We start from the raw sequence: 17691 nt of genomic DNA on the forward strand, positions 1-17691 counted from the left end.
CATGCTCACTAGAGACAGTTTAGTTAAGAGGCAAACTGTTTTGGTCTAACTTGTGTATTTTGCTCTGAGCTGGTATCTTGCTACCATTTATTTTTTGGTTGTGTTGTTGCTACTGAATTATGGAGATCTATCAATAGGCTAACTGGTTTTGCGGGGGACATCAATATGATGTCCTTCTCTTCCTGTTGGTCTAGAGGAGATAGATTTGCTGCAATCAATATCATACATGCAGCTGGCCAGTGGGCTATCTGAAAAACTCGCAATAACATGGTTTTCGATGCTATTGTCTGGCCTGGGATGCAGGCTATATGGCGAAAAACTGCGTCGAATCTATCTTTGTGGGAATGCCTATCCTCAGGTCATGCCAGGAACGAGCTGGAAAAATGGTCAAGGGAGCTGGAGCAACTGGCGAGGAGCCCCCCCTCTTCTGATGTGGCCAGATCCTGGCTGAAGTGGGACAATGCTCACTGAAGATCTTCTGGTAGCTGGGGAGTAGATGTAAAATGGGGCTCCCCTGTACCTAGGCAACTATGGTGTAAACACGGGTGAACTTTCATTTATGTAATAGGCCAGCTAATTTATGTTTTGTACTACTTTTCTTTATGGGGCGCATTTCTGCATTGTGGCTGAGGCAGTGGGTTTGCTGCTCCTCTGTGTGCTACTTTTGTAAGATCTAAACTCTGTGTTTCATTTCGTAATGGAATGGAGCTAGGGCATGTTGCTTTTTTCCTCTAAAAAACCCGGATATTGCAGTTAGTAGAGAAAAATGTTGCAAACGATGACATAAAATATTGCATGGTTGACTGAGACTTAGTTAAATCTCAGTTGACTGATTTTTAGCAGGCGCGTTGTACTTGCGAGGAGCACGCTACGAATCACCTCGTCTAGGTTGGCCTCCGCGGCCCCACCTGGCAGCGACGCACGCTGGGCCTTTTCCTTCCACTCCGCGGGGCGCCGCCTCATCTCCCGTCCCTTTCCCCCCACCATCGCCTCGCGTATCATCGCCGCCACTTCCGCCCGCTTCACCTCGCCGCCGATCTCAATCCCGATCCCCCACTCGGTGTACTTGTACCGACAGTTGGTCTGCTGCTCCCCGGCGAACGGCCAGCACATCATCGAGCGTGGAGTTCCATCCGGATTCCGGAGTGCGTCAGGAACGCCCCCACCGCCTCGTGCCTGAGGACCTCCGCCTGCGGGCACCACGTCGTGAGCATGGCGCGGCCGTGAACCGATGCCAGGAACTCCGGCGGCATCACGGCCGTCTCTCCCCTAACGAGGTCCGGCCGGATGTTCCATATGAACGCGTAGCCGCTGTCGGCCAGCCCCCACCCGAACTCTAGGAGCTGCTCGTTCGTCATCACAGCGACGCTTCCGTAGTTGACGTACACGACGGCTCCGGCGCCGTGCCCGTCGAGCCACTCGAGGAGGCCGTCCTGCTCCTTCCAGAGGTTGGAGCCGAGGCCGTCGAGCGGGGTGCCGGTGGGGACGCCGCTGCTGGAGTGGAGATGCAGCGGACCGACGGTGTACATGGGCGGGAGGATGGCGCGCATGGCGTTGAGAACCGGCTGCTCCAGTGCGTCGAAGGTGTTGAGCAGCACGGCGTCGGGGAGCGACAGCCTCTCGGCCTCGCGCATGACGTAGTTGAGCATGGTGTCGTCGCGGTCGGTGGTGCGGATCATCGTCGGGAAGTCGCGCAGCCGTATGCCATCGCACATGCCGCTCATGCCGTCGACCGGCGTATCGAGATACCCATTGTCCGTCAGCTGCTCCTCGTCTGCACACAAGCGGCAAAGGCAACACTCTGTTAATACTCATGACATCATGGCGCGCCAAAAAATGAAGCAGCAGCCCATGCACGGTGTAGATAGACCTTTGAAAGGCACAAGACCACGGTCGATAAGCCGACGGAAGTGGCGGTAACCCATGAACCCGCAGGCACTGGACGTCCACAACGCGGCGCAAGGCACGCCGAGCTCCTTCGCGGCATCGTAGCTGAACGATGCGACACCGTCGACGACGAGGCAGGTGATCGGCGGCACCCCGGAGCTCGGGTCGTTGAGCTTGGCAAGAAGGGCCCGTAGGCGGGGGAGAAAGGTGGTCATCATGGCGTAGCACAGGGCTGGGACGTCCTGGGTCGCGTCGGCGTCTGACGCGGGGAGTCCGTCTGGTATCGCGGCGAAGCGGAAGCTCGGGAGGCCGTCGAGTGCCGCCGTCCCGCGGGAGTGGAGCAGCCGGCGATGGTTGAACTCGGTGTTGACGAAGGTGATGTGGAAGCCCCGGGCGTGGAGCAGCTTGGCCATCTCCAGCATCAGCGTGATGTGCCCTTGCGCCGGTGCCGGCAGGCACACGGCGTGCGGCTTCTCGCCTCGCTCCAAGCCCATCGCCGGCGGCACACTTTCCCCTAGCTATCTGGATATTCAGAACAACAACCTTCGTCGCTGCCGGGCCACTGGAAAACTGCACACTGTTGTTGTTTTATGGACGCAATTCCAGAAAAAATCCTGGCATTGCACGTGACGAAGACTTTTTGGTCTGCTTATCTATTCAGAATTCAGATGGACCGAACACATAGGTGTGGCTAAAAAAAAAGAGCACGACATAGAAATACCCAAATAATAACGCTCACATGTGTTGTACACATCTTGAATTTTACCGTCTGAAGATGGATTCATTCTCTTACCCATTTCTAAGTTAAGCAACAGACAACTCATAATCTGATATGCACTCGCACTCGCACAGAACCTGGTGATAATTACTCACTCCTTCATCCTGAGAAAGGATCTTGGCTATGAAAAAAAAAAAACGACCACTAGCTTGCGCAACAAATTGAATGAAATTTTCGTCCGAAGTAAATATTTCAGTCTGATGTTCGTTATACCATTTAAGGGCATCGTCTAAGTTCAGTAACTTTTGATACTTAAAGGCCGTAGCACATGCTAAGTGTTGACTGAGATTCTTTTTTTGTGACAGGTGGTGTTGTGACGCGTGTCACTTATTGATACGTCTCCAACGTATCTATAATTTTTGATTGTTCCATGCTATTATATTACCTATTTTGGATGTTTATGAGCTTTACTAAACACTTTTATATTATTTTGGGACTAACCTATTACCGGAGGCCCAACCCATATTGCTGTTTTTTTTCCTATTTCAGTGTTTCGCAGAAAAGGAATATCAAACGGAGTCCAAACGAAATGAAACATTTGGGAGAGTTATTTTTGGAACGGAAGCAATCCAGGAGACTTGGAGTAGACGCCAGGGAAGCAACGAGGAAGCCATGAGGCAGGGAGGCGCGCCCTACCTGTCGTGGTTCTAAGTCTGACAGTAGAATAGGGGGGTAGGAATGGAGAGGCAAGATCCTAGCTATGGAGTAGTTGTATACGCAAGAGGTTTACGAGTTCAGGCCCTTCTCGGAGGAAGTAACAGCCCTACGTCTCAGAGTCCGGAGGCGGTCGACTGGATTATGTGTATATGAGTTACAGGGGTGCGAACCATTTACACTAAGGAGGGGGATGGCTTATATAGAGTCAGCTAGACCCCTCCGACCCTCAGTTATGCAGGGTTTAAGGTACATTAAGATCGGGCGTTACTGGTAACGTCACAAATAAAGTGCTATGATGACCATAAAAGCTACTTAATGACAGACCGTTTGCATGCAGAGTGACTTTAGGTCTCCTGGAGTCGAGTGGTTGGCTTCATGGTCGAGTGTCTTCGAGCCGGTCGAGTGGAACCCTTCCAGGTTGACTGAAAGGCGGTTTCTTCTAGAGATGTCCTTGGGGAGGGTATCTTGGACAGGTCCATGATCCTACCCTAGGTACATGGCTTCATCATTAGCCCCCGAATAGATCGAGGTTTGAGTGGGGAAGTAGTTGAACACACTTCCGACCCATTTTCGTGCTATGAGTATGTCTTGTTCTGGATCAATGAACTTAGGTGACGGCACCAACTTCTTTTTCAGTCGCCTTGATCCATTCTTTGTATCCGTCGAGTGAATTTCTTTACTTGGAGAACTCCGAACGACAGGGCAGAGGAAATCTTCCGTCTGACGAGTTGCTCTGCAGCCCGCGGATTTAGCGGGATTTGAATTTTGGGAAGCGCGCGGGGCGGAGGAGGCCGCAGTAATTGGATGGGATAAGGCAGGGATGCCTCGATCTCCGCGCCACCTTTTTCACCACGTATCGCGCGTGCGACTGTTGCGGGATTTGACAGGATCGCCCGGGCCTACAAGTCAGTCACTCGGAAGTAACCTCATATAAGGCCTCGGACGGGGGTTTTTGAACAATGCGCTCTCATTTCCTCCTCTCTTCCTCAGACTTATCTGCCGCATTCACTTCCGTCTCAGCACCGCCGCTCTGTGCGCATCTCGCTGGCGACGATGGTGAAAGAGAAGACGGCAGCCCTGGAGCGAGCGAAGAAGGCGACGACGAAGGCGAAGGGAAGGGCGACCAGTCGGGGCGGATCTTCATCGAGGGCCGGCTTGCCGCAGGGCTGGATCCAGGGCGACTGGATCCGCTCGACGATTCGTCAAGAAGATCTTGACGACCTGGCCAATGGAGGACTGATCCCCCATGGATCGGCGCGGCTCCTGGGGAAGGAGTGTGAGCCGCAACCTCTGGAGGGTGAGGTCGTTCTCTTGGCCACCCATGTCGACCGTGGGTTTTCTTTGCCGCCTCATCCTTTCTTTCGGGGATTTCTGAATTTCTTTGGGGCGCAACTCCACCACTTCACCCTCAACACCATTGTGTACCTCGCTGCTTTCGTGTCTTTGTGCGAGAATTTCCTGGGTTGTCGACCCCATTGGGGTCTTTTCAAGCACATTTTCACCTGTCGCTCCCAGACAGTGAAAAAGTCCAATCCGAGTGACGAGAGAACGCAAGTGATTCAGATGTGTGGGGGTCTTGGGGTTCAAATGAGGGGAAAAAGTGCTTTTTCGGCAATGGTCCTACCCGACTCGGACCGTGGATGGCAGTCGACCTGGTTTTACGGCAAAGACCAGCCGATGCCAGGGCAGTCGACCGGACTCCCTCCTTTTTCTATGGACCGAGTGAGGAAGCCTTCATCTTTGAAGGTGATCCCGGAAGAGAAGGTGCAGGTTAAGGTGTTGGTCGAATGTGTTGTCCAGCTTATCCGTGACGGGGTGACTGGCATGGACCTCTTGGAGGTCTTCCTCCGACGACGCATCCAACCGCTTCAAGCTCGAGACCATCCGATGTGGCTGTATTCTGGCACTGAGGACACCACTCGGATCCACACGGAGGAGGTCGAGGAAGCCACACTGGAGAGGTGGATGCCGGCCATCACAGGGAACAAAGACAACCCCCGAGGAGCCAGGAGGATTCCTCCACTGGACCAATCATACGAAGTAGACCAGGTCCGATTCTGCATCTCCGACTGTGACCTTGTTTTCTTCATTCTGTTTGCTTAAAATTAGTCGACTGACTTTTGTCTTGTTTGTTGTCTTCTAGGCCACTACTGAGATGTACTCGATGCCCAATGGGGCACAAGAACAGGCCGAGGAGGAGGAGGAGGCGAGCGGAGGCGAAAGTGAGGAGGAGTGGCAATCTGATGGTGAGGGGGAAGATGATGACGATGGCTCCAGTGAAGAGGAGGAGGAGGAAGTCGATCCTCCTCGCACGGAAAGGCGATCCAAGCTCACCCACGACCCCGCGAGCGAGCGTGGCAAAGCGACTGCGCCTGTTGGGCAGTCGTCAAAGCGCCCTCGGACGGCTTCTCCGACGCCGACTGAAAAAGCGCCGAAGCATCCACGAGCGGCATCATCAAAGCCACCGAAGGCCTTGCCCAAGATGAGGATGACCATTCCCACCATTTCCAGGTAATAGCAGAACTTGCAGTTTCTTGTTTAGCATGGAGAGACTCTTGGTCGACTCATTGACTAACCGACTGGTTTCTGAAATCTGCAGTGTTGCTACCTCCGAGACCTCCGCCAAGAACGAAGACCAGGAAATGGAAGACGCTGCCACCTCCAACCTTGGTACGCTCTCCGTAATTTCACTTTTGATCGATTGGATTCTCGATTTTAACTTTGTATTTTTCCTGTAGCTCCTCCTCATGTCATTGATCTCCCTGATGATGACGACGAGGCGACACTGAGGCCGAGGAGGAATAGAAAGGCGCCGGCTGGCAAGACCGCTCAGGTTGCGTCAGTGCCTGAGACGCTGGTTCAGGAGGGTGGCAACATCTCTCGGACTTCCGTGTCCTTCGCTGTGCCGCTGACGAGTGCTCGACCTTCATCGTCGACTGCTGACCCGCCTTCCCTTTTTGCCACACACCACGTCCCAGAGGACCAAGCAGGTGCTGCTAAGGAGGCTATACGCTAGGCGGGGATCATGATGGAGCAGGTGAAGGCGATCCGGGAAGCCAGCCAGGCGGCCTATGATGCTAGCTCAGCCCTTCAGAGAAACGTCCAGGTTAGTTGGTCACCGCTTGTTCTGTTAGGATATGCTATCTGAAGACTTTCTTTCCGAAGATCTTTGTATCTGTACACCCACTGGGTGTGTCGATGGAATTTTTGGATTGGTGGGGGCACGCTGAGTGCACCCACTGGGTGTAGTCCCCGAGACTATGGTGGACTACTGGCAGTCGACTATAGTCTTTGTATTTTGAATTTCTTCACTCTAACTTCTTCACTCAGTATGGTCGGACCATGTCGAATGGAATCTTGGAACCAGTGGGGGCACGCTGAGTGCACCCACTGGGTGTAGTCCCCGAGACCATAGTCGACTGCTGGCAGTCGACTAAGGTCTGAAGAACCATTTTTTTTGAGATCATGATGAGACCGTGGCTGACTACTGGCAGTTAGCTATGGTTTAGGATCATAACCTTTTTGTCTCTTTTGGTCGACTTATCGGACCGAGTCGGTAGAACCAGTGGGGGCACACTGAGTGCACCCACTGGGTGTAGTCCCCGAGACTACTGTTGAATATTTTGATTCAACTGTAGTCTTAGAAATGCTACGATTTTTCTCTTAGTCACTCGGAAGCAACCTATCTTTGATGTCTGTCGACTGACTCTTCGTAGAAATCTTGCGAGCTTGTGGCTCGTTACACTTAATTGGAAAACAAACACATCCAGCTCGACCTTGACTTGAAGCTTGTTCAGGAGAACTTTAAGAAGGCGAAAGATGAAGCGAAAGGTATGGTTGGTGAGAATCTTGACGACTGTCTTTATCTTTCTGCCCATTCCAGATTCTGATCTCATTGTTACTTTGCAGATAAAATGAAGGAGGCTCTGAAGAAGAAGGACCATGACCTCGCCGAGGCGCAGAAGGCGGCTTTGGACAAAATGAAGCTTACGGAAGAAAAACTGGCTTTAGTCGGTAAACTTGAAGAGGAGAACGCCAATCTGAAAGCTGCTCTCGACGCGGCCAACAAGGAGGTCAGCCGTCTGAAGAATGATAAGATAGCTCTGAGTGACAAGGCTAGCGAACTGGCGGGGAAGAAGAACAATCTGGAGGCTTATCTGGGAGGGCTCGCCAAGAAGTTAGTCATCATGCTTGAAGGTAATCTCTTCTATCCGACTGACTGGTTATCATCGACTCATCATAGAACTGTTGGCTTAACTTTGAATTGTGTTTATAGAATTCTGCCAAAACTTCGAGGAGGAGACCAGTCGAATGGAGACAAGCTTGGACCCCATTAACTCTCCTGTGACAGATGAAGTCGCTATGAACGTGCTCCGACTGGAGTCTCGTGTTGCTGGAGTTGTTGACTACCTTGCTCGACTGAAGGTTGCAGCATCGTGAATCGACACGACACTCTGGCCAGGAGAGACGCTCCAAAATGACCTCGAGCCTCTAATGACTCGACTGAATGACGTTCCAGGTCGAGTGCGAGAATGGAAGAAGTCTTCTGCCAGGTGAAGTGCTGATGTTGCTCTGTCCCTGGTCCGTGTTCACTGCAAGGATGCGCGAGAGGACAAGCTGGCGTCCATCAAAGTGGCCAATACCAATAAGCATGACTTCCAATCTTTCATGGAGACCTTCATTGCTGCTGCCACTCGGATTGCTGACAGAATCGACCTGGACCAGTTTGTCACGCCCTCCAGTCCTCCACCTGAGGAGTAAGAAAAACTTGTATGCTTCGCCTTAAATTTGCCTCGGAATGCCGAGTGGTTTTGTAACCGATAAACTTTTACAGGCTTGACGCCTGAGCACTTCTGAATCCGTAGGATGTTATCTGAACTTGGCTTATCATTGAATATGCTTGTATTTGCCTTCGAGCGAACTTTGTTCTTCACTCGGAATATACTTTGTGCTCGAGACACAGCTCTGGTGGAAAGTCCAGTCGACTTGCACTTCATCGCTCTTGCAGGTAGAGATGTAGCACAGATTGTAGTCGACCTGCATCCTTGCGGATCAGGATGGAGCGCACGTTGTATTTGTGGCGTAGCTCCGATGGAGAAGGCAACAGTCGTCCTGCACCTCTTCGTCCTTGCAGAGTGCACGTTGTATTTGTGGCGTAGCTCCGAAGGAGAAGGTAGCAGTCGACCTGCACCTCCTCGTCCTTGCAGAGCGCACATTGTATTTGTGGCGTAGCTCCGAAGGAGAAGGTAGCAGTCGACCTGCACCTCGTCGTCCTTGCAGAGTGCACAATGTATTTGTGGCATAGCTCCGAAGGAGAAGGTAGCAGTCGACCTGCACCTCGTCGGCCTTGCGGATCGGAATGGATTAAATACTTAGGCGAGTACTAGACTGCAGCTAAGCCTCCGAGTGGGAGGGTTGCTCTCCACTCGGTAGGATTTTCGAATACTTAGGCGAGTATTGGACTGCAGCTAAGCCTCCGAGTGGGAGGGTTGCTCTCCACTCGGCAGGATTTTGAAATACTTAGGCGAGTACTGGACTGCAGCTAAGCCCCCGAGTGGGAGGTTTTCTCTCCACTCGGTAGGATTTTCAAATACTTAGGCGAGTACTGGACTGCAGCTAAGACCCCGAGTGGGAGGCTGGCTCACCACTCGGTAGGATTTTCAAGTACTTAGGCAAAACAGATTCACAGCTAAGCCCCCGAGTGGGAGGCTGGCTCACCACTCGGTAGGAAAGATATTTTTACAAGCTTAGGCGGAACGGATTTGCGGTTAAGCCACCCATTGGGGGATTTCTCACATAAACAAAAGCAACAACAATCACTGGGAAAATCATAACACTCGTGTCTTTGATAAATAAACTACAGAGGTACTTTTTATTACATCTCATCTGAGTGAGTACTTAAGTATAAAAGGGGCGGAGCAGCTCCGCATTCCAAGCTCGTGGCTCATCAATCTGGCGATCGACATTGTAAAGACGGTACGCTCCAGTGTGGAGAACTTTGGTGACGATGAAGGGGCCTTCCCAAGTAGGAGCGAGCTTGTGTGGCTTCTGTTGATCCACTCGGAGGACCAAATCTCCTTCTTGGAAGGCTCGACTCTTCACGTTTCTAGCACGGAATCGATGCAAGTCCTGCTGATAAATAGTCGATCGGATCATGGCCATCTCTCTTTCTTCTTCCAGAAGGTCGACTGCGTCCTGCCGGGCTTGTTCTGCTTCATCTTCAGTGTAAAGGTCGACTCGGGGTGCATTGTGAAGTAGGTCGCTCGGCAGAACCGCTTCAGCTCCATAGACCAGAAAGAATGGAGTTTGCCCAGTCGACCGATTAGGAGTGGTTCTCAATCCCCAAAGAACTGATGGATATTTGTCAACCCACACGCCTGCTACGTGCTTGAGATCACGCATCAACCGGGGTTTCAGTCCTTTGAGAATTAGGCCATTTGCTCTTTCTGCTTGTCCATTCGACTGGGGGTGAGCGATGGAAGCGTACTCGACTCGCATGCCTTGCGAAGCGCAAAAAGCTCTGAATTTGCTGGAATCAAAGTTTGACCCATTATCAGTGATGATGCTGTGCGGAATTCCATATCTGAATATCAACTCTCTGATGAAGCTGATAGCAGCACCGGCATCAAGATTCTTAATAGGCTTAGCTTCAATCCACTTAGTGAACTTGTCGACTGTCACTAGTACATGGGTGAAGCCGCTCCTGGCAGTTCTCAGTGGTCCAACCATATCCAATCCCCAAATAGCAAAGAGCCAGACGAGTGGAATGGTCTTCAAGGCTGAGGCGGGTTTGTGCGACATATTGGAATAGAACTGACATCCTTCACACTTGTCGACTATCTCCTTCGCCATTTCATTTGCTCTTGGCCAGTGAAATCCCGCTCGGTATGCTTTAGCCACAATGGTCCGAGAAGACGCATGATGACCACAGGTCCCCAAGTGGATATCGTCAAGAATTATCTGACCTTCTTCTGGTGTTATACATTTCTGGCTGACTCCAGTCGCGCTTTCCCTGTACAACTGTCCCTTTATCACAGTAAAGGCCTTGGATCGACGGACGATCTATCGAGCCTCTTCTTCGTTCTCCGGGAGCTCTTTCCTTAGGATATACGCGATGTATGGCACTGTCCAGTCGGGAGTGATGACCAAAACTTCCATGATCAGGTCGACCACAGCCGGGACATCAACTTCAGTCAGATCCGTGACACTTTTTGGCTGCGGGGCTTCTTCAGTGAAAGGATCCTCTTGAACTTATGGTGTGTGGATATGCTCCAAAAACACATTACTGGGAATGACTTCTCTCTTGGAACCTATTTTTGCCAAATCATCAGCCGCTTGATTTTTCAGTCGGGGTATATGATGGAGCTCTAACCCCTCGAATTTCTTCTCTAGCTTTCTCACTGCATTGCAGTAACCAGTCATGGCTGGACTTCTGACATCCCACTCCTTCATCACCTGATTAACCACCAAATCTGAGTCGCCATAAACCATGAGGCGACGGACGCCGAGTGAAATGGCCATACACAACCCATACAAAAGTGCTTCGTATTCTGCTTCGTTATTGGAGGAATCAAAGTGGATCTGGAGCACGTATCCAAGCTTATCTCCTCAGGGGGAAACCAACACTACCCCAGCACCGGAACCATTCAGCATCTTAGAACCATCAAAGAACATGGTCCAGTGCTCCGAGTGAACTTGAGTCGGTAGTTGCTGTTCAATCCACTCGGCGACGAAATCTGCTATTGCTTGGGACTTGATGGCTTTCTTTGCCTCAAACTTGATATCAAGGGGAAGGAGTTCAATCGCCCATTTTGCCACTCGACCAGTTGCATCTCTGTTGTGCAGAAGCTCTGACAATGGGGCGTCGCTGATGACTGTAATGGAATGGTCAGAGAAGTAATGAGCAACCTTCTTCGTGGTCATATAAATCCCATATACAAGCTTCTGATAATGAGGGTATCTTTGCTTTGATGGGGTCAAAACTTCAGAAAGATAATATACTGGGCGCTGAACTTTAAAGGCTTTTCCTTCTTCTTCCCGCTCGACCATAAGTACTGTACTGATGACTTGTCCTGTGGCTGCAATGTAAAGCAACAAAGGCTCTTTGCTGATTGGGGCAGCAAGCACCGGCTGGGTGGAGAGCAGGGCTTTTAGCTCTGCAAACGCTGCATCAGCTTCGGGAGTCCACTCGAACTTGTCTGACTTCTTCATTAGTCGGTAAAGAGGCAATGCCTTTTCACCGAGACGAGAGATGAATCGACTTAAAGCGGCCAAGCATCCAGTAAGCTTCTGGACATCGTGCACACGCACAGGGCGTTTCATTCGGAGTATAGTACCAACTTTTTCTGGGTTGGTGTCGATTCCTCGTTTGGAAATGAGAAAACTGAGTAACTTTCCGCCAGGAACTCCGAATGTGCACTTTGATGGATTAAGCTTGATACCATACCTCCCGAGGTTGGCAAATGTTTCAGCAAGGTCAGTCAGCAGGTCGGAACCCTTCCGTGATTTGACCACAATATCATCCATGTATGCTTCCACATTCCGACTGATTTGAGTGAGCAAACACTTCTGAATCATCCTCATGAACATGGCTCCGGCATTCTTGAGGCCAAATGGCATGGTGACGTAACAGAAGCACCCGAATGGAGTGATGAAAGCTGTTTTGATCTCGTCAGGTCCATACAGACGGATTTGATGGTAACCGGAATAGGCATCTAAAAAAGACAGGCGCTCACATCCCGCAGTCGACTATTTGGTCGATGCGGGGGAGAGGAAAATGATCTTTCGGGCAGGCCCGATTGATATGTTTGAATTCAATGCACATGCGAAGTGACTTGTCCTTCTTGGGGACCATGACAACATTGGCGAGCCACTCGGAGTGGTAAATCTCTCGGATAAACTCTGCTGCTAAGAGCCGAGCCACCTCCTCGCCAATGGCCTTTCTCTTCTAGACGGCGGACCGTCGAAGATGTTCCTTGACAGGTTTCACTTTTGAGTTGACTCGTAGACGGTGCTCAGCCAGCCCCCTGGGAACACCTAGCATGTCAGAAGGCTTCCATGCGAAGACGTCCCAGTTCCCACGGAGGAACTGGACGAGCGCTTCTTCCTATTTGGAGTCGAGTGTTGTAGAGATATGAGTCGGAGCAGCACTGGGGTTAGTCGGGTGAATGTGAATCGGTTTTGTCTCACCGGACGACTGAAATGCTGATTCCGTAGCGGGCTTCTTGGCTCGCAACAAATCACTCGGGTCTGCAGTTTTCTGGTATTCCTCCAGCTCTACCACTGCCATCTGAGCATCGGCGATCTTTGAGCCTTTCTGAAAGCACTCTTCCGCCTTCTTCCGATTGCCAGTAATTGTGATCACACCTTTGGGACCAGGCATCTTCAATTTGAGGTACACATAACATGGTCAAGCCATGAAACGTGCATAAGCTGGCCTGCCCAAAATAGCGTGATAAGCACTCTGGAAATCCACAACTTCTAACGTTAACTTTTCTTTGCGGTAATTCTTGGAATCACCGAAAACCACATCAAGGGCAATTTGGCCGAGTGACTCAGCCTTCTTTCCGGGAATGACTCCATGGAAACTCATGTTGCTGGTACTGAGTTTGGACATCGGAATGCCCATCCCTTTCAGCGTCTCTGCATACAATATATTCAGGCCACTGCCACCATCCATCAAAACTTTAGTCTGTCGAGTGCCTTCGACGACTGGGTCGACCACCAAAGCTTGCCTCCCAGGGGTGGCTATGTGTGTCGGATGATCGGACTGGTCAAATGTGATGGCAGTCTGAGACCATTTCAGGTAATTGGGTGTCGCCGGAGCAACCATATTCACCTCTCGGTTGATAACTTTCAATCGACTTTTGCTTTCAACATCAGCAAAAATCATCAGGGTGGAATTGACCTAGGGATATCCATCATCACTATCTTCTTTCTCTTCAACTTTGTCTGACTCCTTTTCCTTATCTTTGGGCTATTTCCCCTGGAATTGCTGGATCAAGAGCCGACACTGTCGAGTGGTATGTTTCGGATAAATGAATTTACCCTCCTCATCTTTCTTCGTGTGGATGTGGCACGGCAAATCCATCATGTCATTCCCTTCCTTGTCTTTCACCTTCTTAGGGTTCCAAGACCCTTTGGGCTTCCCTTTAAACATTCCTTGAGTCATAGCCAAGGCTTCTCCAGGAGCAGCTGGCTCGGCTTTCCGCTTCTGCTTCCGACTGGAGTTCCCTCCTTCGGTTTCGTGGGCGACTGACTTGTGCTTGCCACTCCGGAGCCGATCCTCTTCTTCACCATTGGCATACTTGGTGGCAATCTCCATCATTCGACTCAGAGACATGTCTCCGGTTCGACCGAATTTTAGGTTTAGCTCTCTGTACTTAACGCCTTCCTTGAAAGCATAGACCGCCTGGTGATCAGATATATTCTCTACCGTGTGATGCAATGTGATCCATCTCTGGATGTAATCCCTCAGAGTTTCATTCGAATTCTGCACACAAGATTGCAGCTCTGTCAACCCTATTGGCCGCTTGCAAGTTCCTTCAAATGTTCTGACAAACACTCGGGCGAGATCTTCCCAAGTGTAAATGCTGCTGGGTGCTAACTGATTCAACCATGCTCTGGCCGAGCCCTCCAACATAAGAGGCAGGTGTTTCATGGCCACCTCATCGTTGCTGCCGCCAATCTGAACAGCCACTCGGTAGTCTTCAAGCCAAGTATCAGGCTTGGACTCACTAGTGAACTTACTGACTCCAGTCGCCAACTTGAAGTTGGGGGGAATCACCGCAGCCCTGATGGCTCTGCTGAAACACTCTGGTCCTGAGATGTGTACTCTGTTGCTGGTGGGTACATCTCTGTCATGACCTTCTCGGTGAGCTCTGTTCCCGTCGACCAAACCTTGAACGATAATGGATCTCGCATCAAAGCCTGGTTCCCTGGGGTCGACTGGAATCCTTGGCCCAACACTGTGATGGCGTCTGTCATCCTGCTGTCGAGGCGCGTACGATCCACCCCTTGGGGGAGGGGTGGGCACTCGACATCGATCATCGCGATCGAGTCGGTGATCATACTGCTCGCGGTTCTTGTACTGATCATGCCGGTCTCCATGTTCCTCACGCCTCGGGGGCGATCTTGGGCTATGGGCTGACTGGACTGTATTTGCAGTGACGGATCTGCTGTGAATCCTATTCCGTGACTGTGATGTAGCTGAATTTTGATCTCCTGCTGCCCGGAGTAATGCTCTGATCTGTAACAAGCCTCTGCCAGCCTCTGACTGGGAAGGCTGAATCGACTCTGCTATACGGGCTGCAGCTGCTAGATTCTGAATCGGAGTTTGATATACCTGAGTCGGTGGCGGAAAGAGTTGATGTTGACTGGAGTCTAGAACCCGTTGCCGCGCACGCTCGTCGAGTGCTCATTGGAGGTTCTCCAGTCGACTGCGCTCAGCCAAGTTGGCCAAGCGCGCGTCCTCTAAGGCACGAGCCTCGGGGGTTTCTCCAACAATAGGAGTGCGTAGCACATCCATGTTTTGGCGGCGAAGTTCTTCCCTCTGCAGCGAAGTGAGGGGCTCGGGGAGATACTCTTCATGGACCTACGCCGGATCGCCTCCGCCGACGTCTCCGTCGGCGCGGGGAAAGCCGGGAGGACTGCGTGGTCCATTGACCATCAGAACCTCCACCGCTGGATCACTGCTGTCGCACTCGAATGTAGTCTCTGCGAAGCCAGTCGACAGGTCGAACAGGCCGTAGAGAGATTCGTCGGGCTCGATCACCATGACTTGGGGGTGGCCGACTGGCGAGGCACCGCATGCCTCACACACCGCTGAAGCCTCAACCGACCGGAGCACTTGCGCCGGCGGGATACTGGGAGGGAGGACGACACAGGAGCCGACCGATACTGGGTCGACGGTTGCCTCAGGAGGACGCCATGGACGCACGCGCGAAAGTGTGTCGCCCCGCGGACAGGGAGCGCGTCGATGTCGCCTCCTGAAGCCAAGCGAAGTCGTCGGCGATGAACGTAAGCGCGCCGAGACGGATCTCGCGGCCCTCGACCAAAACTCCGGCCGAAACCATGATGAAGGAGATCGGAAAAATCGCAACTTCTCCAATAAGTCGCTAAGACACCTGCCCCAAGGTGGGCGCCAACTGTCATGGTTCTAAGTCTGACAGTAGAATAGGGGGGGTAGGAATGGAGAGGCAAGATCCTAGCTATGGAGTAGTTGTATACGCAAGAGGTTTACGAGTTCAGGCCCTTCTCGGAGGAAGTAATAGCCCTACGTCTCGGAGCCCGGAGGCGGTCGACTGGATTATGTGTATATGAGTTACAGGGGTGCGAACCCTTTACACTGAGGAGGGGGGTGGCTTATATAGAGTCAGCTAGACCCCTCCGGCCCTCAGTTATGCAGGGTTTAAGGTACATTAAGATCAGGCGTTACTGGTAATGTCACAAATAAAGTGCTATGATGACCATAAAAGCTACTTAATGACAGACCATTTGCGTGCAGAGTGACTTTAGGTCTCCTGGAGTCGAGTGGTTGGCTTCATGGTCGAGTGTCTTCGAGTCGGTCGAGTGGAACCCTTCCAGGTCGACTGAAAGGCAGTTTCTTCTAGAGATGTCCTTGGGGAGGGTATCTTGGACAGGTCCATGACCCTACCCTAGGTACATGGCTTCATCACTACCCCCTGGGCATGCCCCCACCCTCGTGGCCCCCTCGTGGCTCCCCTGACCGACTTCTTTTGCCTATATATATCCCTATACCCTAAAAACATGAAGGAGCACAATAGATCGGGAGTTCCGTCACCGCAAGCCTCTGTAGCCACAAAAACCCTCTCGGGAGCCTGTTCCGGCACCCTGTCGAAGGGGGGATCCCTCATCGGTGGCCATCTTCATCATCCCGGCGCTCTCCATGACGAGGAGGGAGTAGTTCACCCTCTGGGATGAGGGTATGTACTAGTAGCTATGTGTTTGATCTCTCTCTCTCTCTCTCTCTCTCTCTCTCTCTCTCTCGTGTTCTTGATTTGGCACGATCTTGATGTATCGCGAGCTTTGCTATTATAGTTGGATCTTATGATGTTTCTCCCCCTCTACTCTCTTGTAATGGATTGAGTTTTCCCTTTGAAGTTATCTTATCGGATTGAGTCTTTAAGGATTTGAGAACACTTGATGTATGTCTTGCGTGGGATATCCGTGGTGACAATGGGGTATTCTATTGATTCACTTGATGTGTGTTTTGGTGATCAACTTTCGGGTTCAGTGACCTTGTGAACTTATGCATAGGGGTTGGCACACGTTTTCGTCTTGACTCTCCAGTAGAAACTTTGGGGCACTCTTTGAAGTTCTTTGTGTTGGTTGAATAGATGAATCTGAAATTGTGTGATGCATATCATGTAATCATACCCACGGATACTTGAGGTGACATTGGAGTATCTTGGTGACATTAACGTTTTCGTTGATTCTTGTCTTAAGGTCTTATTCTAGTACGAACTCTATGATAGATTGAACGGAAAGAATAGCTTCATGTTATTTTATTACGGACTCTTGAATAGATCAATCAGAAAGGATAACTTTCAGGTGGTTTCGTACCCTACAATAATCTCTTCGTTTGTTCTCCGCTATTAGTGACTTTGGAGTGACTCTTTGTTGCATGTTGAGGGGTAGTTATATGATCCATTTATGTTATTATTGTTGAGAGAACTTGCACTAGTGAAAGTATGAACCCTAGGCCTTGTTTCCTAGCATTGCAATACCGTTTACGCTCATTTTTATCATTAGTTACCTTGCTATTTTTATAATTTCAGATTACAAAAACCTATATTTACCATCCATATTGCACTTGTATCACCATATCTTTGCCGAACTAATGCACCTATACAATTTATAATTGTATTGGGTGTGTTGGGGACACAAGAGACTCTTTGTTATTTGGTTGCAGGGTTGCTTGAGAGAGATCATCTTCATCCTACGCCTCCCACGGATTGATAAACCTTAGGTCATCCACTTGAGGGAAATTTGCTACTGTCCTACAAACCTCTGCACTTGGAGGACCAACAACGTCTACAAGAAGAAGGCTGCATAGTAGACATCACTTATCAACACGGCCACACGGCCCCAAGCAATCAATGTCGTTCGGTCCATTTACATGATTTTTGAAGCAGTTGCCATCTGGATGGAGAGCCACGTAAGCACCCAACATCGTGTGAGCGTTATCATTTAGTGCCACACGTGTGGGTGCTTCTCGCCCGAATGGACACAAGAACGCTCGCCCGAACATGCGGGCGAAACTGCTCTTCGCCCACATGACACTGACACGGTGATAGATGTCAATTACATTTGTGCATATGTGGCAACTAGTTAATCACACACGGCAA

General features: G+C 50.8%; 1 pseudogene; it reads right to left on the reverse strand.

The window, feature by feature from the left end:
• Positions 1-718: 718 nt before the first annotated feature.
• Positions 719-2442, reverse strand: LOC119322901 (annotated as a pseudogene).
• Positions 2443-17691: the final 15249 nt, after the last annotated feature.

This window comes from Triticum dicoccoides, chromosome 1B (genome assembly GCF_002162155.2).
Source record: "Triticum dicoccoides isolate Atlit2015 ecotype Zavitan chromosome 1B, WEW_v2.0, whole genome shotgun sequence".
Taxonomy (NCBI): domain Eukaryota; kingdom Viridiplantae; phylum Streptophyta; class Magnoliopsida; order Poales; family Poaceae; genus Triticum; species Triticum dicoccoides.